The sequence below is a fragment of the Eschscholzia californica genome, unplaced genomic scaffold (assembly GCF_041429995.1).
Source record: "Eschscholzia californica isolate CP2 unplaced genomic scaffold, dmEscCali1.0.p SCAF_2, whole genome shotgun sequence".
Lineage (NCBI taxonomy): Eukaryota > Viridiplantae > Streptophyta > Magnoliopsida > Ranunculales > Papaveraceae > Eschscholzia > Eschscholzia californica.
Window position 1 is genome coordinate 37,227,489 of NW_028238309.1, and position 23,953 is coordinate 37,251,441.

Consider the following 23,953-nt stretch of genomic DNA (forward strand, 5'->3'; position numbering starts at 1 on the left):
TCACACATACGAGCGAACCATTCTTGAGTGATTTCATATTTGGAGTGTATGCCCGTGAGGCCGAAGTCGAGGCGAAATGTACTAAACTAGGAATCAAGTCGTTGTGGCTTCGGAACATAGATGTTGCTCATTATGGTATGACACTTGCATTTTAAGGTAAGATCATTAATGAAGGGGGCTTTAGCTTTTACAAGAACTTATTTACTTGATTCATTATGTGTTGACATGCTTAAACCCTTTGCTATATGAATCATGTTTATCTATGATTTGGATTTTGGACCCTTCTGTATTTGAAACCATGATGTTTGTGGGTGTCATCAATTGAAACCCTCACGAGACAAAACTCGTCCTCTAGGGGCAACTTAGGGGTTTAAAGGCTTGTTGCATACGCTAAATGCAACCGGGATGCCTCCGAAAGTGATTTAGGCTTTTATTTTGTTTTATTTGCTCGAGGACTAGCAAAGTTTAAGTTTGGGGATCTTGATGTGACACGAAAATGTCACATTTGGAACGCCTAACTTAGACTAATTATTCCTTTTCGAGTATTATCAATAATATTTTATGTGTTTTTCTTATTAGGTTTCATATTTGGAGTTAAACATAAAATTTGGAATAAAAGAAGCAAATTATCACCATCATTTCATGTGCCCAAAACGAGAGAAAATGACTTCAAGCAAATCAAATTACAAGTGGAGGCAATGACGAGTCCGACGGTGAAAAGGGAAGTCGATTCCGAGTTCGGACGGGGAAGTTATGAAAGATAGAAGTCAAGGTCTTTTCTTGAAGGCACCCCACTTTGGTTCTAATTGTAGAGACTAGATGAAGGCACTCCGTTGGTCTCTAGTTCAAAGCCCAACATCTAAAGTTCAAGAATACCCAAAGAAGAAGGGAGGTGTAGAGATTTTATGAGCACCCACTTTTGGGCCCAAGTCAAAGTAGTCTAAAGACTTAGTCAAGTTGACTAAATCTACGATTTTAATCAAGTTATCTACTATTCATCATCTTCTTCATCAATTCATCAACCAAGAAAAGAGGAGAGAGAGAAAAGAGGCAAGAGGCTAGGGTTTTTGTTCTTTGAGTTAGAGAGTTTGAAGGTTTTGAAAGAGGGAAAGAGAGAAGGAAAAAGGAGGGTCGGCCAAGCATAGGTCGGCCGGCGGAGCAGCAGCTCGAGCTTGAGATGACGCGAGAGCTGCTGCTGCTCGGGAAGCTACCAGCCGGCACGGGATAGCAGCAGCTTCCCGGCACGAGCAACACGGGATGGCAGAAGCTCCCACTCGGGCCGAAACATGCATATTTTGGCTCGGGACAGCAGCTTTGGCCGGGATTTCAAGCTATTTTGGCTGGAATCTTCTTGTATTTGGACGGATTTTTCATGGTGTTCCTGCCACTTTCTTGGTCGGAAACCTTAGGGCTTTTTTTCCCCTCATCCTTGACTAGTTTCTCATGTTGTTTGATTTTGGTTTGGGCTGAAGATTGCTAGAGAGAGAAAGCTAGGGTTTAGCTTTAATGGAGGTTTGTGATAAATGGAGAAGATGATGATGGTCGCTATGGGGAACCCAGAATTTTGCTAAGGGGAGACCGACTGAGCTTTAAAGACTCATATTTTCCGACGATCTTAGCCTCGAACCACAACCAAAAAGGGGGATTCTCTCATCATTTCCTTTCCATTTCTTATTCAATCACCATGTTTAGCTAGCTTTAGTGTGTCGATTATATGAGATGAAATGTGATGAATTCGTGATTATGATTAATATGATTTGATGTTTTGATTATAAATTGATGTTCATTTATTTCAATTATCGTTTTGATCGTATTTTCATGTGTCCTGTCAAGCACTTCACATAGTTAATAGACGAAACGAAGTATTCGATTTCGATCGTAGTCTAAGTCATAATTTCATGTGTCTTGTCATGCACTTCACATAGTTAGGCGACTAGACAATACCCTCGATGACTCGAGTTTAACCGATTATGATGTTTGTTTGATTAAGTATGATCTCCGGATATACGTAGTGCTTATAGACATCATCACCTTAGGAGTCGAACATCGTTTACACCTTGGAACATTAGATCGGACCATACATAGTTGTAGATTTATCAATATAGATTCCCGGACTTCGACACATTACTCTTGTATTCGAATACTCTTGAAGCATGATTTGAATGTGATGAATGACTTATTATTTGTTTACATGTGAGTTTAATTGACTCTGTCTAGTTTTATAAACTAGAAGCCTTGATCTTTATCGTCTATTGACACAAAGTTTGATAATGCGTACTTAGTTTGATAATCGTTACTTACTAATCTTTGATCGATTATACTTAGTTTGGTGTATTATACTTAGTGTCATACTTGTTCATTTTCAATTCATTAGATAGTGTGTGTAAGTTTGATAGTCGATGCAGCGACGTTTGATCGGTTATGCTTAGTTGGACACATGATGCTTAGGATTGTCAACGTGGGTAATTATATTTTCATGCGAACAGTTACTTAGTATTTGTCACTTTCGATCTTGTGGATCGAAGTATCCCTCTCAATCGACTTTTGACCGAATCGACTCTTACCGTCTCCCGACTCTTGTTCCTTCGACACTTCTCTCGAATCTCTCTCGCCCGTTTTACTTATATTGTTTGGTTAGTTTTGCTTGCTTTCTTGTTTTGTTACTCATTCAATCTAACCCCCCCCCCCCCAATCGACCTTTGTTCCCCTTCCTTTTTAGTCTAACTTAGCTAGTGGTACCTATACCGGTGGACTGAACCCTTCGATACTCGAGTTACCCTCCTATCCTTGGATCGATCCCGGCTTTGCCGGATTACTACTTGATACCTCTGCTTGGGTGTGCAACCTTTTCGGGTGCATCAGCAAGTTGTGAGCTTTTGGAGCAAATTGTGGAGGGATCTTGCTTGCTTTGGATATTTAAGGTAAGTTTTTTGGTTTTTACCTTTGTTCTTCATATTCTTTGCTTGTTTTTCCCATGTTCTTCATATGTTCTCCCCATGCTTTCCATATTTTTTCCTTTGCACGCTTTTAGCTAGATATTGATGCTTGAATCTTTATCAAATAATATATTTGTTGAAATCCATGTTTTTGCTATTTATGGAATATTTCTTTTGAATTTGTATAAAGTAGTCTAGATGGACTAAGTGTCAACTCGTTCCTTAGGTGTTATGGTAGTATTAGATGCCTAGCCATTTCAAGTTTAGCGGGACTTTAGTTATCTCAAAAAGACCAAATATAGTCTAGCTGGACTAAGTGTTGGCTCAATCCATTTAGCAGGACTTTAGTTGCCCTAGAGAGACCAAATATAGTCTAGCTAGACTAAGTGTTGGCTCACTCCTTAGGTGTTACGTTTGCATTGGATGCCAAGTCATTTCGAATTTAGGGGACTTTAGTTACCCCAAAGAGACCAAATATAGTCCAGGTGGACTAAGTGTTGGCTCGCTCGTGAGTGTAATAGGAGTACATGTGCAAATATTTGTTGGGCTTGTTCCAGACAGAAGTTGGTAGGCCTAGACATTAGGTGGGAAGAAATTGTTCAACCTTCTCCGTCGATGACTTGTAGGATGGAGGACCCGAGCATGTGCCTTACTGACGACAACGGCGAGGATGCCTCAGACTCGCGTAGTGCCGAGGTAGAGGATATGCTAGAGGGGCGTTGTTTTTCGATACTTGATGACGAATATGTTAGTGGATTGCGACATAAGTATGATATTCCACCCGAAGTCGATATTAGGGCGACTCGCCGTAACGAGCTTGCCAGCTGGGGCAGTCCCCCGGGCTGGACCGCTATCTACGAGCATTGCTTCCGTTCGGGCCTTAGGTATCTCGTGCCTCCCCTAGTTTGCAGAGTGTTGTATCGGTACAAGATAGCCCCTTCTCAGCTCATGTCGAACACTTGGAGGTTTTTGTTAGCTCTAGCTGCCTTAGCGGAAAAGGAGGAGCAAGATGTAGACGAGGTCGACGTTTGCGCGTATTATTACTTGAAAGAGAATCACCTAGACCGTGGTCGGTATCAGCTAAAGATTCACAGCGGTATGGGCCACCCCATCCTTAATTTGACCAAACATGACAGGAATTGGCAATGTCGATACTTCTTCGTTTGCGACATGTTTGGTTGTAGTGCTGAGCAAAACTTTCCACTTGGCTAGCGTCGTCCTTGTGAGTTATGTATGCGTTGTTTGTTTGATTTTTGTAAAGTAAAGAGTTTTGTCACCTAAATATCTTCTGCGTAGGTGTGAAGAAGGGCAACCGCCACGGTCTGACTTTCGAGGAAGCCGAGTCTAGACTCGAGGCTTTCACTTTCTTAGAGGTCGAGAGGAGAGATTGGACGACCCTTCTCTGTCCGACGAACCTCCGACACCAACTTATCTCTCGTCCTCTTTTTATCGTTCCAATAGGTACATCATTTGCATAAACTAACGAGTTATAGTTGCATTATGTTTCACTTACCTTTTCTCGGTTTGACTTGTTTAGTTGACGATATGCCTCCACGGAGCATTCTTCCACCATAGGCAAAAGATCTTGCCGCTAAGGATGCAAAGGAGAGGAAGCTTCCATCTGCTCCATCTCGGCCAGTCGGACCTTCGACTATCTCGGTCGAGTCGGCCCCTTCGGTCGAGCGTGCTCGCCCCGAGGCGACCTTTATGCCGATTCAAGTGGGTAATTATCGTACTCGAGTGCCCGAGGGTGCATCAGTGTTCCAAGACCCTTCTTTTGTGCAAGGATTGTCTGATCTCTACTACTTGGATGGTGATGTCGACTTCCTTGGTGAGTTGGGTGTCGAGGAGGCGATGAGGCGTGTGACCATCGGTGGTGCCCAGGTAATCTTTCGTGCCTCTCGAACTCTTATTCCCTTGGTTGATAGAGTGGTTGACGTATGTTTATGTTTTTTGCAGGCTGTGTCTGGGATCTTTCATGCCTAGAGGCTCATTTCTTCCTACGCGAAGCAGGTAGCTGAGCTGAAGGAGGAATGCTCGAAGGGGAAGGACAGGGAGAGGGCCCTTGAGGCTCGCATTAGTTTTCTTGAGGAAGAAATGTCGAGGCTGAAGGTTACTATGGAAGAGTTGAAAGTTTCATCTGAAGGATTTAAGGCGGGACATAATGATTGTGCGACAAACATTCTCAAAATGGGGGAATCTGCAGCATTACGTGTTCAAGCCGAGATGGCGAAGGAATACCAGAGAGGCCTCCACACAACCTGGGATGTAAGAGACGAGTTGGAGAACTTGAGGGAATGGGGAAGGGAGAACGGGTACGAGTCTCATGATGATACTATAGATGGACCAGATGCTTGATCAGGTATTTGATGTTGGGTAGGTTTTTGTTCAGACACACCTTCGATGCCCTTGAGGCAAGTCACGTCCTCTCGGTGCCCATGGGGCTTTAATGTTGTTTTTGTGTTCTAGACGTGTATTAAACACCGTCGAGGCATATACAACTTTAGACGCCCATGGGGCTTTTTGTGATGCCTTGTTGTTGTTCTAACTTTCCTTTACTTGGTTTTTATCAGTAAAATTGTAGTCTTGAATATTTGAATATTTGCAAGGGTGATGATCTCTTCAATGAATTTTATGAGTCAAGTCACTTCAATCAAACACTCAAAAAAGGTACTCATATGGAAATATTGCAATGTAACAAAAATGAGTTGAGTAAAAAGTATTACAAAGTAATTTACACTTGAGGTTTGTCATCTCGAGCCTAGTGGCTAGAATTTTGAGGGTGCTCTTCTTGAGCTTGACCTTCGGGTTTGCGCTGTCGTCTACAACGTTGGCCTTTCGAATGCGTTCCTCTGGAATGGTAGAATTCTGAGACTTTGTAGTTGATGTCAAAGTCGAGAGCCTTAAGGCGTCATTCTGTCATGTAGAGCTCGAGGTCGTATTCGTTCGAGAAGAAGGCGAAAATTTCAAGTTGATCTACTACTTTGATGATTTCGAAGTCTCGAGCTCTTTTGTTGTTCTTAGGTAACATCTGAGGCGTTAACATTCCTCGGGTTGTGTTTATCTCGAACCTTCCTTAGGCAGGGTGGAGTCTGGGAGACGTCTCGGCCCGCATGAACTGCAATGTGTAAAGAAATTAATAGAGGAAGTGAGATAAGTGGCGTCTTGTGTATTGTGTGGCTGATATGGGGTGCAAGAAGCTGTATGATGTAGTAGTACTTCCTGTTAGGCAACCTGGAGATCGAATGTGAACCACGTCTGATGTAGACGCAGCGGAATAATTAAAGAACAATAAAATAAACTAAGAATAATTAAAGAAAACTGTAAGAAACGATAAAATAAACTTAAATTCTTAATAACTTCAATGGTTTTTCTCTTCAAGGTGAATAATAACATAGACTAGATCTCCTTTTATAAGATAATAAACCTTCCTAGATAGACTCAAACTAGGATTCCTAAAATAATAAACTACTCAAACATAGAAACTTTAAAAATAAAGAAATATCAAATTAAAGTAACTTCTCCTATACTAAATAAACTACTATTATAACCAAATAGGATGTGGGCACGCGTGGACGTGGGCCCACACATTTATGCGCCTGCATCAGCACCCTGTTCCCCAGAAGGTTCGTCCCGAACCGATTTCGATGAAGAAAACAAGTTGATGCACCCGCAGACGATGAACTTTGTCATGGCGATCCGTAATTCCCACTTCGAACGAAGTTTGCACTGGAATGGAAGGATACTAATGTGCAAGTAATCGTCAACCTCGTACCCAAACTCATATGCCAATGATTCTCGCAAAATTAACCTTAGTGAATAAATAATGTTCATCTCGCCATCTTCCCACGGTAGGCACAACCACTTAATCTTCAAGAAAGTGTGAAGTACTATGAGCAAGTGTGAAGTAAGAGTAATTGTAACAAATTTCCAAAATACTTCATCAATAGCCAAAGTATAAGCATAACCATCGCTAACTAAGATATCGATATGGAACCATGTAGTGTAGATATGCCACGCAAAATTGACTTTTCCAAGTTCATCTTCATGTAGTTTATGTACTCTAACGTGATCAATACCTGGAGCCCACTGTTTGTTTTCTTCAATTTATATGTGAAACCTAGATGGAAGTTGTTCAATTGGTATGTGATCTTTGACCATTGCGTATAGGTTCATTGTAAGAATTGGGAAATTGATCCTCTTTTTCTAAATTGTTTGAAGAAAATTTGGTAGGAAGAGATTTGATAGAGAAAGCGGCGATGTGGGACATAATTGATTCGGAAAATTCTGGGTTGTTCTACTTGTTCCTCTTTTTCTTAATTGTTTCTCTTGTTGTTCTTCTTCTTGGTTGTGATGGGTTTTGATAATTGCTTTTTGTTCTTCTATTCCTTCACTAAATTCTGGGTTTCGATTACTTGGGTGTGTTGATAACTGAGTTTCAACTTGAGGAGAAGATTCAAAATTTTCTGACAGAAGTGTTGGGGATATGGAAGATTCAAAATTTTCTGGTAGAAGTGTTGGGGATATGGAATCGTAAGGAGAGGTTTGTTGTGTTGGTGATGGTGTTTGACACCAAAAGATTGGGAGGGAAACAGGAACATGTTGGTGATATTGGGGTAGGGTTATTTGGGTGGTGGCTATAGATGGGATTTGAATATTATGTATAGGGAAACTAGGGGTGCCTATAGAATCCGGGTTGTAGCCTACATAACTAGGGTTTGTATATGTGTGGTGGAATGTTTGGTTGGAGAAGGATTCCTGTAGAGAATGAGGAGAAAGATGATGTGGAAGTGCTTGTAGTTGTTGTTCCTCATTGTAAACTTGTGGGTGGTTATAAGAGTTGAATTGGGAGAAGCTGAGTTGGTTATGGGTTGAGTGGTCCGGGGTGGTTAATGGTGTTGTAGGGTATGTGGCAGTGGGTAGTGGGTTTTCGAAAAAAGTAGGGTTTGGGGGCTGATGGTCGGGTATGTGATGGTATATTAGCATGGGTTGGCCAATTGTTCCAATGTTTGCGGAAGATTCGAGAAAGAGTGGGTTTGAGAATGGAGGGTAGGGTGCGGTTATGTGGGGGCCAGTAATGTTGTGTGGAGTTCTATTGGTGGTCTGAATTGGTGTAGAAGATGTGGGTGGTATACTGTTGTAGGTAAAGTGGAATGGTGGGGGTGTTGTGGGACATGGGTTGTATATTGTAAAACCAAAGAGTGTGTGTGTAGTTGGATTAATGGCATAAGTGTTGGAACTTCCTGGGATGTTGAAAGTGTTGGTGGGTACTGTTGGTGGACTAATGGAAGTCGGGTAAGAAGTGGGTTGTTGGGCGGTGGATGGTGGTGGTGTCGGTAGAGATGAGGGTTCGGGGTTGCGGTTTTGGTGGTGGGTTTCGAGTGGAATGGTGCTTGGTGAATAATATTACCGAGGGGTCTGGAATGGGTATGGTTGGGTTATACTTGGGTTGGTAGTAGATTGGTGGTCGTTGAAGGAAAAAGGTGGTGTGGTTGGAGTGGTTGTAGGGTTTATGTATGTTAATGGGAAAACCGGTGAGAGTGGTGATGTAGGGTTGATGTGAATCGGTGGGAGGAAAGTGGTCGGGCATGGGTTAGTGATAGGTTGACCAAGTAGGGGAATTGAAATTGGTGTTGTGGTTGGGAGTGGTTGTGGTGATGATGTTTGAATGGAAGTAGTTGATGAAGGAGTGGTGGTAAAAGAGGGAGACTTACATATGCCTTCGAGTTGTTTAGATAACTTCATGATGGAATCATTGACTTGATCGAATTTTTCCATATTTTCCTTCTTGTAATTTTCGAAAGCTTCTTCCAATTTTGTAACCGAGGATAACTTTTTGTTGATGTTGTCCCATTCGGAGGCAAAAGTTGGTGTCTTCTCTTTGATTGTTGGAGTAGGAACGGTAGGATTAACCATTGTGATTGGTTAAAAAAAATGGCTCTGAATACCACTTGATGTAGACGCAGCGGAATAATTAAAGAACAATAAAATAAACTAAGAATAATTAAAGAAAACTGTAAGAAACGATAAAATAAACTTAAATTCTTAATAACTTCAATGGTTTTTCTCTTCGAGGTGAATAATAACATAGACTAGATCTCCTTTTATAAGATAATAAACCTTCCTAGATAGACTCAAACTAGGATTCCTAAAATAATAAACTACTCAAACATAGAAACTTTAAAAATAAAGAAATATCAAATTAAAGTAACTTCTCCTATACTAAATAAACTACTATTATAACCAAATAGGATGTGGGCACGCGTGGACGTGGGCCCACACGTTTATGCGCCTGCATCAACGTCGCTTCGTCGAAGTGACAGTAAGACTCTAGAAATTATTGTGCTTTCATTGAGGTCTCATGTTCTTCGTCTAGAAGTTTGAGGTTGATTGCTTTGGTCTCTTACACAGCTATGCAGGAAGTTCAGCTTGCATTTTGGTGTGACGTTGTCCCTGTTAGGCCAACTGGAGTTCGATCATGGACCTTGTTGCCTCGTTGAAGTGACAATAAGCTTCTAGGAAGTATTGATTTCTCGTAGAAGTCTTGTGTTCTTCGTCTGAAGTTTAAGATCGAAGCTCTAGTCTTGCTTTGGCTTTGAGGGAATTTGAAGCACCGTTTATCCCCCCCGCCTAAGTGTAGAAAAATAGTTTTTGGGGACTTAGGTTGTTTATCGGTCGGTTAGCGTCAGTGGATGAGTGAAGTTTGTACTTTTCCTGCTTGTCCTTGAGCTGACCTGTACACACACAAAAACGATGGTTGATGGCAGCGCCATCGACCCTCTGACGTTCGAGTAAGTAATATTCTATCAATAGAGGGAAAGATAGAAGTAAGGAGTGAATACATTACGTACTTCATGGAAGTTGAGACGAACATTGTTTGACCTTATATGGAGTCTCGGATTGTGCAAGACTCGAGAATGGTTTGGTTCGTTCGTGCTTCCAAGGGATCGTTGACAATTTTTGTGTACCTGATTGAAGGTGGGGAGTGTTTCACGCCTTTTAGTCTAGAAGTTGAATCAACTTTTCCAGACTGTTATCTTTCGAGTCGACTGAAGCTGGTGGATGATGGAGGTTTTGTTTTCCAGCCATGCTTGTCCCCCTGTCGTTTGTAGTCGCTCTGCAATTGGGTAGGAGGGGAGGTCGACGGTGTCTCCATCGACCCTCCAGTACAAAAGTTACTTAGTAGAGTTTTTAAGATAATATAAACTTTTGAGGTGGAGTTTTGGAAGGTTAGAGATACACCTCTGGCGAGACGTCTGTTTGTCTGGGTAATATGCTCTAACCTGCAAAAAATCGAGCTAGAGGGTTAGTCGGTGGCGTAGCCACCGACTCTCCGATGCTTAAGTCAGTAAAGTATTTGAGAAAAAATTACGACAAAAAGTTTAGAGTTTAGAAATGATACAACTTTAGATGTGTTGCATTCCAGCTATTATTGATGTTGAGTCCATCTTTTGCTTGCAGTTTGTATGCACCTTGCCCTACTATTCTAGTTATTAGGTAAGGTCCTTCCCAAGTTGGTACTAATTTTCCAGCCCTAGTTTCTTTAGTGTTCTGGAATACTTTTTGAAGTACCCAGTCACCCACTTTGAAGGTTCGAGCCCTGATATTTTTGTTGTAGTGACGAGCTGCCTTCTGTTGGTAGGATGCATTTCTAATTACTGCCAAGTCTCGTAACTCGTCGATAGTTTCTAAGTTATGGTTGAGTTGTTCCCAGTTCCCTTCTTCACTAGTCCACTGGGATCTAGTTGATCGAAGTCCTGCTTCGGCTGGCAGAACAGCTTCTGAGCCGTATGCAAGGGAGAAAGGTGTTTTGCCAGTTGGAGTTCGAGCGGTGGTTCGATACGACCAGAGGACTTTGTGTATTTTGAGTTTTATTACCAGAAGTGTATTGAAAAAAAAGAAAAAAAGATGTAACAGAAAAATCAAAGGAAAAAAAAGTATTTGTGTAGTTTTGTTTAAGTGTTTATCCTTTGAAGTAGTTTTTGAAGATTTGAAGACGTCGAGTTTTCAAGAGTTCTAGTTACATCATCATTAGTGTCTATTGACCTCTAGGAAGCATTGTTAGATAGTTGATCAGGTGAGAAGAGTTGGTTAGCTTCCCCATCCCTTATTAGTGGTTGTTTCCTTCCTATGAGATCAGTCGTTCACAAAAATTTTAGTCTGTCTTTTGTAATGTGTTGAGTTTTCTTTCATGTTCATACTCGCACATTGAGTAAACCATTTCTGAGTGACTTAAATTTTTGAGTGTATTACCGTGAGGCAAAAGTCGAGGCCAAATGTATTGATAAGGTAATCAAATTTGTGAGGGTAAAAAATCGCGGGTCAAGAAGTCAGCGGGACCGGGTCGTTGACCGGAAGTCGAACCTCCACCTGTTAATAATTTTACGGGCACCGACGACGTCTTTGGGCTTAACCTGTGACAAAAGAGACAGTAACACACGTGACCGTGAGATCTCAGGGGACACCGGGATGGTGCCGGCTTAAGAGGGCTCCGACGGTCAAGTCAGTAAACTTGGCAAAGAGTAAATAAGAACTGTAAACCAGAGTTCGGGCTATGGAGTTAAATAAGTTGCTTGAGCGAGTTGGTCGTTGGGAGAAAAGGTGATACAACCAAGTGTATGCCTGCCTTAAATCTCTGGTCGTCGAGTGAAGTAAAACGCTTGCACCCCTTAGTCGTGTGGAGAGAGAAATGGTCAGTCGCTTTCCTTGAGCAGGTAGTCGCTAGGAGAAAGAAGGATCACTCGTCTTCCTTGAGCAGGTGATCGTCAGGAGAGAGAATGATCACTCGTCTTCCTTGAGCAGGTGATCCTTAGGAGAGAGAATGGTCGCTCGTCTTCCTTGAGTAGGTAATCGTCAGGAGAGAGAATGATTACTCGTCTTCCTGGAGCAGGTGATTGTCAAGAGAGAGAAGGATCATTCTCTCTTCCTTGAGCAGGTGATCGTCAGGAGAGAGAATGATCACTCGACCTCCTTGAGTAAGTGTTAGTTGGCTGCCAGTGGTTTGGATGATCGATGTGAGAGAGAAATAGGTGGTTAGCTTCAAGTGAATTCGGATGTCGGGTGTTGTTATCCGTCGTTCCATGCCTTAGCCAATTAGCAGTTGATCCTTAAATAGAGTTTTGTGGTCAATTGTTCGTTTTGGTCAACCGTCACCTGGTGGTGAGCTGTTACCTTGAATGTGCTAACGCATGGAGCTATTACCATTAATATGGATATTTTTACCCCTTAACGAATATATTCGAGATACTGTCATCTTAAATGACGATAACGCCTCCCCAACGGATATACGAAGGGAGGTCAGCTGAGGAGGAGAGGGCGGACCTCTTCTATCTAGAGTTGGATGTACTTCTGTATTTTGATTTCCTGGTGAGGACGACCTCTTTATCCAGAGCTGGATGTACTTCCGCACTTTGATCTGCTGGTAAGGACAGACCTATATATCCAGAACTAGACGTACTTCCGTACTTTTGCGTTGCGTGGGGGTGCCTGAAGATAAATGGGTTGGGCCCATTGACCATTAAACATGGGCTTGGTTGAAGGAGATGTCCTTCGATCGAGGATGCAATGCGATCAATTTGTCGGATGGGACAATTGGTGAGAAAGATCATCAAGTCCGGATGATTTAGGGATTGTAGTGTTTAGCTAGAAACCAACTACGATCGTCGAATTACGAAGTAACTCGCGGCTAAGTTCGTCTGGATCCTACAATGGGTTACACAAAGAGTGTCAATTTGATCGGAGGAAATGACTAGAGGGATGAGACATATAATCATGGGGGAGCCCCATAAATATGTCTCATAGGCCTAAAAGAAGTTTAGGCAAAGATAGTACAAAAAGCCTAAAAGAGGGGTTTTAGGCCTAGAGCCAAAAAGGGACTTTTTGGGCTCGGATTGGGGTGAAAATTGGAGGGTCAGTTCCCCCTAATAGGGAAGGTTAGATCTGCAAATTTTGGCCTGGTTTGGACGTCCCCTCATCAAGGAATTGAGAAAATAACAACTAGTTTCTGTTTTCGACTATTTCCTTAATCTTATTCAAAAGAGTCGTTTAGGAAACCAAATTTGAGTGGGACTCTTATTAGGGTTCTATATAATGACCCTTAAGGAAGTGAATAAGGTGTGGAATTTCTCTAAGAGCTTTCTTACTCTACAACATCAAGTAGAAAGGAGAAAGTGAGCTAATTCCCAACTATGTATCTAGTCAAAGAAGAAGGTGTTCTTCATCCAAGAACCATTAGTGTTCTAAATAGAAACAACGTGGGAGATCAAGTTGATTGCTCGGTGTCCCAAGTGGAGGAGATACAATTGGAGCTCTTGGTCTTCTCAAAAGCGATTGGAAAGGTTTGAGGGAAAACTAGCGATTAAGGTAATCATCAAACTAGTTTTACTTATTTATCATTTATTAGCTTATGCATGTGATCCTGGGGATACTAATGTTATATATATGATGTCTGAGATTCCGCTTAGAATATTAGTAGACTACAAATCCCAACAATGGTATCAGAACCTCTTGCACATAGCTAATTTTGGCTAAATTTCGAACCAATCCATGCTTGTTTAGATGGTAGCTGTGTCTAAAAGTGTTTTAGACAGAAAATTTGATTATTTTGAAAGAGATTCAAAGTTTTTTTAAAAAGGTTTCAAAATTGTTCTTTGAAAAGTTTCAAAAACCTAGATTTTGATCGAAAATTAGTTTGATTGAGAGTTGTTTTTGAGTTTTGGAAACTTTAAAAACAAAATTTGGCAATTTTAGAAGTGTTCTAAAAGTTGGAAATAGTAACTATGAGTTGCAAAAGAAAAACAAGGGGAAGCTTAAGATTTTGGAAATTTCCTAAATCTGGTCCGGGCACAGCAAGGATGCGTGCCGGACCAACTGGAGACGCGTCCTGGTCTCTGGCCGAGACCGAGTGCATCTCGGCCAGGAAGACTGGTACTCTAGGAAGCTTCCTGGACGCGTTGGACTCGTCCAGGGCACCCGAGTCACTGTTGTGACTCGGACTTGACCATACGCATCTTAGAGACGCGTCAGGGTGTCCTGAGTGCATCTCGGTCTTACACGAGATGCACCAAACAGGTTCGGTCCTTGACCAGACACGTCTGGAGCAACGACCCGCATCCTGGTGTACGACTAGAACGCATCCTAGCCGAGATGGACTCGGACCAGGACATGCCGGCCTTTTGGCCGTGCCATGTCCAGACCTTGTCCAACGCCTTAATGGGCCTAGGCCGGGACTTGTCTTGGACTTTTGTCAAGACTTGTCCCGGGCCTTTTTCGAGCTAAAAAGAAGACCATCATTCAAGTGGGAGTTTGATCTGATTTTCTCCCGTTTCCAACCAAATATTTTAGAAATTGACCCGGTCCATTCATGAGCCCATACAGAATTTCTTTTAAAATTTATTTTGAAAATCAAAAGAATCAAAACCAAGACGCACCATTACTCTAATTCTTTGAAAATAGACTTAAGGTCCGTATATGACATGTAGATGTCGACAAGAGTATCTCCCGGATATACATGCATATATAATTGTTAGTCTTGAAATATTATATGATTGCATGTGATGTGAATGCGGAAACTAGTATGGCCATAGAAAGTGTTTTCTTTATTCTTGTTTTAAGCACGGATGGGTGCAAATTTGTAATAATTTTAATTTCAAGTTTGTACGATCTGCGAATCGTTTGAGTTTTGTAATTAGAGTTTAGGGTCTATGAGTCCATTGAAGAAGCTCAAGGATGGGAGAAATCATTGGAGGTCAAATATGGAGATCTAGACGAACCAAAAGGCGAAACAAGAAGCAAATCAAAGGAGATTAGATCTTCTAGGTTAGGGGTCATACTAGGATCCATATGTGCTTGATTTACTTTCTCGCGCGCATTTACTTATTTACGTTTTATGTAGTGGATGGTTAGGCTAAATAGTTCACTATAACGCATGCTAAGACAAAACGTAAAGTCCCTAAAAGTAATTTTGAGTGTAGTGCCTATCTAGATTAAGACACTCGTTGCGCCCTTGTTCGTGATGGTGGATCTGCCTCCATAGAGTGCCATCTCTACCTCGGGACAATGCGGGTAGGCCTATGGCAGAGGCCTACACGTCTAAATGGTTCCACTCAACGAAATCAGCAAAAGAGTTTTGGATACTCGAGGCAAAAGGATGGATTTAACATAAAACATGTAATCCATCAACCGAGAGTCGTAAGGTATGACCAGTGAAGTAGTTCACTCACCTAAATTGATGGGAATTAAGGGCAGGGGCCTAGTCCGCTTAATCCTTGAGAAATGGGATATCGGAATCGCATTATTCAAACAGGGGCATTTTTCTTGAATAATGTGGCAAAAACAGAGTCTTTTTGCGAAAAATATCGAATGTAATACTTAGCAAAATCTTTTTTCTGTTTCATGTAGTTTACAATGGCAAAAACCAGTGTTTTCAACCTATGTTCAATCCTTGATGAAGATAAACTGAACATGGACAACTTCCACGATTGGGAGAAAAGATTGAGAAGTGTTCTCAGATCTACAAACAAAGAAAACGTACTAGATACCCCAATTCCAAGAGTAACTGCGACCTCAAAGCTTGAGGAACAAAAGCAGGCCAAAAGTATCCGAATGAAATCGTTTTCAGTATCATGCCTTATGTTGGCCACCCTGAAGCCTAATCTTCAAAAGAGATTCAAGAAAATGGATGCGCACACAATCACCCGACGGTTGAGGGACATGTCCCGAAACAAATCGCGGTTGAGGAAGTACGGGACTTCTAAGGCAATCCAGATGGACATTCATTGGAATGTCTGAATCAAAGAAAGAACTTCAACTGATTCAGAAGAACAAAAGGAAGAAGGAAGGAAATCAGGATTCCAACCAAGGTATCAATGTTATCGAAGTTAACTTAGCAAATATAGTTGATTTCCCCTCATGGGTATTTGATACCGGATGTGGTGCTCATATCATTTCTGATATGCAGGAGCTTAAGGAAGTCAGATATATATCTAAAAGGGAGTTGGTCCTACGAGTAGCGAATAAAGCGACAGTTGCTGCGAAAGCTGTAGGAACCTATAGTCTACCTTTAGAAACTAGTCTAGTTTTAGAACTTCATAATTGCTATTATGTACCTTCTATTTGTAAAAACATTATCTCTGTCTCAGTGTTAGATAAAGAGGGATATCACCTATTAATAAAAAACCGGCGTTGTTCTTTATATAAAGGTGAAATGTTTTATACCAGTGCTAAGTTATACAACGGTCTCTATATGACAAATATTGAGAACGAAGTCTTTAACATGGAAACCGAAAGGCTACGATCAGATGATTCAAATCCAAGTTACCTTTGACATTGTCGTTAGGGTCACATTAATATGACACACATGAAGGAAACTTCATAAGCATGGACTTCTAGGATCGTATAACTTAGAATCATACGACACGTGCGAATCATGTTTAATGGGTAAAATGACAAGGTCTTCCTTTAAAGGAAAGGGCGACCAAGCCAAAGAACCATTAGAACTCGGACATACGGATGTGTGTGGACCGATGAGTACTCTCGCGAGAGGTAACTTTGGCTACTTCATCACGTTCACGGATGACTATACTCGTAATGGTTACATATACTTGATGAAGCATAAATCCGAATCGTTTGACATGTTCAAACAATTTCAAAACGAAGTAGAGAATCAACTTGGCAAGGAAATAAAAGTCATCTGATCCGATCGGGGTGGTGAATATTTGAGTCAAGAATTTGATGCTCATCTTAGGATTTGTGGAATGGTATCTCAACTCACTCCGCCTGGAACACCCCAGATGAATGATGTTTTGGGGAAGAGAAATCGCACCTTGCTAGACATTGTTCGATCTATGATGAGCTTAGCCAATCTTCCAAATACGTTTTGGGTATATGCTCTGGAAACGACTGCTTTCACACTTGACCAAGCTCCATCGAAAGTTGTAGGAAAGACGCCATATGAGTTATGGTTTGGAAAGGTTCCAAAGTTTTCTTTTCTCAAAGTCTGGGGATGTGAAGTTTATGTAAAGCGTTCACAAGGAGATAAACTCGCACCCAAGTCAGACAAATGTCTCTACCACGAATGAAAGAACAAAGTGTTTGTTGCTCGTGATGGTGCCTTCCTTGAAAAGGAATTTATTTTCAAGAAGACAAGTGGGAGAAATGTAGATATTGACGAAATTCGATATGAGCAACAAATAAACAAAGATAAGGAAATATCAAGAAGTTTAGCGACTCCTCTCTATCCACAACAAATGGAAGAGGATAATGAAGTCGAGTTAGAGGAACTCATGGAACCTCTCGCACAACTCGAATTTAATTCGAAGGAGACATCTCAAGTAGTTGAGAATACTCAAGCCCCTCGTAGGTCTCAAAGGCTCAAGGAGTTATCTCAGAAAACAAACGTCCTACTGTTAGAAGATAATGAGTCGAGTACCTACAATTAAGCTATGACGAGCCCCAGTCTGAAAAATGGTTGAAGGCCATGAGATCAGAAATGGATTCCATGTCAGAAAATCAAATATGGGACTTAGTCGATTTGCCCGGTGGAGCGAAACCAATCAGTTGCAAATGGGTCTTCAAACTGAAAACTGACAAAGATGGAAACGTTAGCGTTTTCAAAGCTAGACTTGTGGCAAAAGGATACAAATAGATTCATGGTATAGACTATGATGAAACCTTTTCCCTTGTTGCGACGCTTAAATCTATTCCGGTCATTCTAGCAATTGCAGCTCATTATGGTTAAGAGATTTGGCAAATGGATGTCAAAACCGCCTTCGTAAACGGAAATTTGGAAGACGATGTGTACATGACACAACCTGAAGGTTTTGTAGATTCCAATAATGCTGGAAGAGTTTGCAAGCTTAAAAGATCCATTTCTAGATTGAAGCAAACAAGCAGGAGTTGGAATCTTCGATTCGACGAGGCAATCAACGAATTTGGTTTCGTTATAGATACATAAGAGTCTTGTGTTTACAAGAAGGTTAGTGGGAGCAACCTAGTTTTCTTGGTCCTTTATGTCGATGACATATTAATCATAGGAAAACAACATTTCGATGTTGGAATCAGTCAAAGACTGGCTTCGGAAGTGCTTTTCCATGAAGGATCTAGGGGAGGCAGAATACATATTGGGCATCAAGATCTATAGAGATAGATCGAGGAGGATGATTGGACACAGTCAAAAAACTTATATAGATAAGATTCTTCACAGGTTCAAAATGGAATACCCTAAAAGAGGATTCCTTCCCATGTCACATGACATCGCGCTAAGCAAGAATCAATGTCCTAAGAGTCCTGATGAGGTAGCATACATGAAAGATATTCCTTATGCTTCGGCAATAGGATCAATCATGTATGTCATGATCTGCTCTTGCCCAGACGTCTCATATGCCTTGAGGATGTGCAGCCGTTACCAATCGAATCCAGGCGAAGCGCACTGGACCGCTACCAAGAATATTCTAAAATACTTGAGAAGGACTAATGATCACTTCCTGATATATGGCGGGGAAGATACACTCAAGGTTGTAGGCCATGTTGATGCAAGCTTTCAAACAGATAGAGACGACTTCATATCGCAGTTCGGTTACGTCTTCTGTCTGAATGGAGGGGCAGTGAGTTGGAAGAGTTCCAAGCAGAGCACTGTTACAGACTCTACCACTGAAGCAGAATACTTAGCAGTTTCGGAAGCAGCAAAGGAAGGAGTTTGGATTAAGAAGTTCGTAATAGAACTTGGTGTCGTACCTTGCATAGAAGAGGGAATAACTCTTTATTGTGACAACAATGGAGCAATCGCCCAAGCCAAGGAACCCAGAGCACACCCAGAAGTCAAAACATATCCAAAGGAAGTACCACGTGATTAGGGAAATCACAGAGAGAAAAGATGTGGTCATTTGCAAGGTTCATACAGATGACAATGTCGCAGATCCGTTAACTAAACCGTTACCTCAGCCCAACACAACTCACACCTGAGGGGCATTCATATAAAGCGCATTGGGGAGTGGCAACAAATGTAATTTGGATTCGTAAAGGAGTTTATGTACCTAATTACTTACATTCGATAAATAAAATAAAAGCAGTTTTATTTGTCCTCAAAATCTGGTTTAGTACTATTTTAAGTGAAAGTCCACCGATAAAGAAGTACTCCGAGTAGGCTTGTCAGATACGTGATCTGATGAATGAAACCCTACTAAATGAACTTGGAGTTATTCATTATTAATTACCTGGTCCAGTCATTGCATGGACAACAATGACTCATGAAGACTAGCACGGGAGGTCGATGAGATAGCGCAATTTTATGGGCTATAGGAATAGTGTATTCGACTCGACTGCGTGGGTGTGTAATAGGGATTATACGCTGGATAACCCTCAACATGAGAAGTACATCAAGAATGATGAAACGTCAAAGCACTTCTCATAAAGACAAGATTGGAGAAATTCCTCAAAACATGAGTGTTCCACTCATCTTATGTAAGGAATGTCCGACTTTGGTTCCGTTAAAGGCTGCGCCGTAAAAGGAGGTTATAAAGGCGGATACTGGGAAGGACAGGATAGATATGAAGCTGAGTGGGAGCGCAATAATGGATTATGTCCTCCTAATGGATTAGGATACAGTGTCCTCGGGCCACTTGATGAGTAGCAACTGAAAAATGCATGGACATGCTCAAATGAATTATAAGTTAATCATTTGTCTTGACAGTTGTACTCGAGATCAAGAAAGTCTGAATGACGTGACGTATCAGATGGGATACTGAGTGACATGGGAATCGAGCATTGCACTTGTTCTAAGTACAAGTGGGAGTCTGAAGGAGATGTCCTTCGATCAAGGATATAATGCGATCAATTTGCGGATATGAAAATTGGTGAGAAAGATCATCAAGTCCGGTTGATTTAGGGATCATAGTGTTTAGCTAGAAACCAACTACGATCGTCGAATTACGAAGTAATTCACGGCTAACTTCGTCTGGATCCTACAACGGGTTACACAAAGAGTGTCAATTTGATCGGAGGAAATGACTAGAGAGATGAGACATATAATCATGAGAGAGCCCGAAGTTTAGGCAAAGATAGTACAAAAAGCCCAAAAGAGGGGTTTTGGGCCTAGAGCCAAAAAGGGACTTTTTGGGCCTAGAGCCAAACAGGGACTTTTTGGGCTCGGATTGGGGTGAAAATTGGAGGGTCGGTTCCCCTAATAGGGAAAGTTAGATATGCCAACTTTGGTCTGGTTTGGACGTACCCTCATGAAGGAATTGAGAATATAGCAACTAGTTTCTATTTTCGACTATTTCCTTAATGTTATTCAAAAGGGTCTTTTAGGACACCAAATTTGAGTGGGACTCTAATTAGGGTTCTACATAATGACCCTTAGGGCAGTGAATAAGGTGTGGAATTTCTCTAAGATCTTTCTTACTCTACAACATCAAGTAGAGAGGAGAAAGTGAGCTAATTCCCAACTATCTATCTAGTCAAAGAAGAAGGTGTTCTTCATCCAACCACCACTGATGTTCTAGCTAGCAACAAGGTGGGAAATCAAGTTGATTGCTCGGTGCCCCAAGTAGAGGAGCTACAATTGGATCTCTTGGTCTTCTCAAAAGCGATTGGAAAGGTTCGAGGGAAAACTAGCGATTGAGGTAATCATCAAACTAGTTTTACTCATTTATCATTATTAGCTTATGCATGTGATCCTGGGGATACTAATGTTAGACATATGATGTCTGAGATTCCTCTTAGAACATTAGTAGACTACAAATCCCAACATTGGTCACCGCGTAAGCCCACTAATCGTGGATTTCCGGGGGCGTTCCTGGCGACGTATTTTGGACCATACAGTGTCTTCCTACTATCCCCCGAATTCAGCTATTTATCTGGAAAATTTGCTCTAAAGCCCTCCCAGTCAGAGAGAATAGGTAATATACATAGGTAAAATTATTGTTTGCTTGAATTGCACTGAAACAAAACTATAGAACGTGCACTGTTACATTGCCCCTTAGCGAAAAAATATTTGGTTCTACTTTAATATCATAACGACAAACATTACATCTTTGACTGATTGGATTTTATCTTGGCAGGATCAGAATCAAAACAGCTATACATCTAAAGACATTCATTTTGTTACTATTTTATGGCATATATGGAAAACTCGGTGTGATCATTGCTTTCAGCATACAATTAAATACTAGTACAGTTATAAATATGATTTTAGCCTCTCCTAGAACCAACAGAGCTTTTATACACCCGACTACTAGCCGTGTGAAAAAATGGAAACCCCTGACGTCACCCTACTTAAAAATTAGGGTCCGTGGGTATATAGACGAAAATAATGTTCAAAAAGGGTTTAGGGTCCAATCTTGTCAAAAAATGAATTTTTAGTCCTTTTGCTCTTGGGTCTAAAAACCCATACTATCTAAAAAACAATTCCATTCGTGTCCCAAACCATTTTCACGGAATTTTAAATTGTGGGCCGAACCGAATTTCCAACAACTTAATTAACCGTGAATTTGGGATAAATTATAGGAAACAAAATCGAAACTTTCCCAAAACGAAACGTTGCCAAAAAATCCTAACCTAAATCTTCGAAACGCCATTACCAGAAACTAATCGAACGCTGAAAAGAAGGAAATCAAATTTGGGAGTGATTTAGGGAATTTATTAGCAAAAAACAGATAGAAACAAATCATAATTTCTCTCTCCTCTAAACAGATTTGTAAATTAAATTTATTTTCTCTCTCTAAACTTTCAGATTTGGAAAGAGTATATTTTCTAAGATCAATTTAGCGTGATTTGGGAGTTAATATACAAAACGTATATATCACTTTCTCTCACTTAATTTTCAGATTTGGAAATAATATATTTTTCAGGGAACAGACAACAACATTTGTTTTTGTTTTTACTCATACATAAATACACATCGAATACAAATTATGAAACAAATACGTAAATTATTTGTTATTAATGACGAGGAAACCAACATTTGTCATGTATACAACGTAATTTATCAACTGTACGTGTGTCATGTTCAATAAATTACACATAATTTCTTTTACAATACACATCGTTTACATTCTGTTACAAAAAATCGTTTACACTATATTGTCGTAGAGCATATGTAGTCTTGAGCAGGACAAACAACATTTACACTATATTGTCGAAGAGCATATCCAAATGCTTTTGCACCAGCAAGAAACAAATGACCAACTTCAGTAGGAAATTCCGTAAGTAACAGCAAAACTACAAAAAGAAAACATATACATTTGTCAACAAAACATATAATTTACTAGAAACGACATGTATAATGGAATAAATTATGCATACTGTTTGTTAAACTTCATAATGTGTTAGGAGACAAACATAACTTTAGTTTGAATCACAAGGTCACTGTTATGTGAAAAAAATATGTATAATGTGCAATCAATTACATATAATTTTTGGAACATTTATTGTACTATAAACAACAACTGTTTTGGGGAAAAAGTACGCGTAATGTTGAATAAATTATATATAATTTATGCAGATTTATAAGATGTTTTTGATATTATTTACAAAATATGTATAGTTTGTAACAAAATACATATATTTTACATTTCGTTATAAAAACATCGTACAGAAGATGTTTGAGTTATGTATGTCTTATGTTCAGTAAACATTATGTAATGTCGTGTAAATTATATATCGTTTACATTCTGTTTCAACCAAATCGTACTAGATCTTCTCTGGATCAAAAATGATATGTAATTTATTGTAAACGATCCGTAATTTATTTTAAATTATACTCCCTCCGTCCCATTTTGTTTGGGTGTTATTCCTTTTAAGGAAGTCCCAAAATGTTTGTCCACTTACTTTAAATAAGACTCATTTATTACTAATTTTATTGATGTTTCCTAATCTATCCTTACTTTTAATACTAGTAAAAAATTTCTATTGGTTCTACACTAGTTCCAATGTAGTTTTCATTGTAATACTCTAAAGTAAATATGGGTAATTTAGGAAATTACATTTAGTTAGGAAGCAATAAATGACAATCCTTAATAAGTTGGATCTCCCAAAAGGTCAAACAAAATGGGACGGAGGGAGTATATCGTTTGCATTCAGTTATAACAAATCGTTCGATACCTTCACTGCATCAAAAATTGTACGAAAACCTTGATGAAGATTTGAAAAAATGATCTAAAAATCAAAATCTGTAACCTAAAACTACTAAAAAGTAACAAAATACATAGAGACAAACACTTTTTAATCGAATAAAATGAATTGTAAAGACGGATTTAACATTAACATCATAAAATCGGTTATGAATCTTAGAGAGAGAAAATACTAAATAATGATAAAGATTTGATTTGATGATACAGAGAGAAATTTGATTATAATGAAATTTATGAACAAAGTTAAAGATGAAGATGAAGAACATTAAACATAAAAGAAGAAACTAAAACCTTTAACATTACCTGAAAAACAATATTAAATCTGATTCAGAATCTGTTTTAATGGAATGAAAAATGACTTTTGTAATGTGTTTTACCTGATAAACGATGAAGAAGATGATTTCAGTTGGTTCAATGATAGAAGAAACAAGATTTATGAGATTAATGGATGATTAGCAAAAGGTTACTTTGTTTAGAGAGAGAGAAAATAAGCAAGTTTCGGTTACTAAAGATAATGAAGATCACGGTTACTTTGTTTATAAACGTGATTGGAGAGAGAAAGGTGAGAGATAAAAATGGAAAAATATATTTTGGATTTTAGAATGTAAATCAGATTTTATATATAAAGAAGGTTAGTATAGGTATTATAAATTAGTATGTATTATAGGGATTTGTGTTTTCTCTCTAGATGACACCAAATGGACTAGATATCCATTTATATTATTTTTTTGGTTTTGAAACACTTTATAGGATTAGAGAGGACTAAATGTCTTATTAGGGCCTATTTTTTGGGCTATAAACCCAAAAATTCTAAAAATTTATGTAGATGCATCATTTACGAATATTGACACTAACATAGGCACTCAAATTTCATGGAAGCCAAAGCAATAT

General features: G+C 39.9%; 1 pseudogene; it reads left to right on the top strand.

Moving 5' to 3' along the window:
* The first annotated feature begins 18,238 nt into the window (after positions 1–18,238).
* Positions 18,239–21,021, top strand: LOC147557678 (secreted RxLR effector protein 161 pseudogene; annotated as a pseudogene).
* The last annotated feature ends 2,932 nt before the right edge of the window (positions 21,022–23,953 follow it).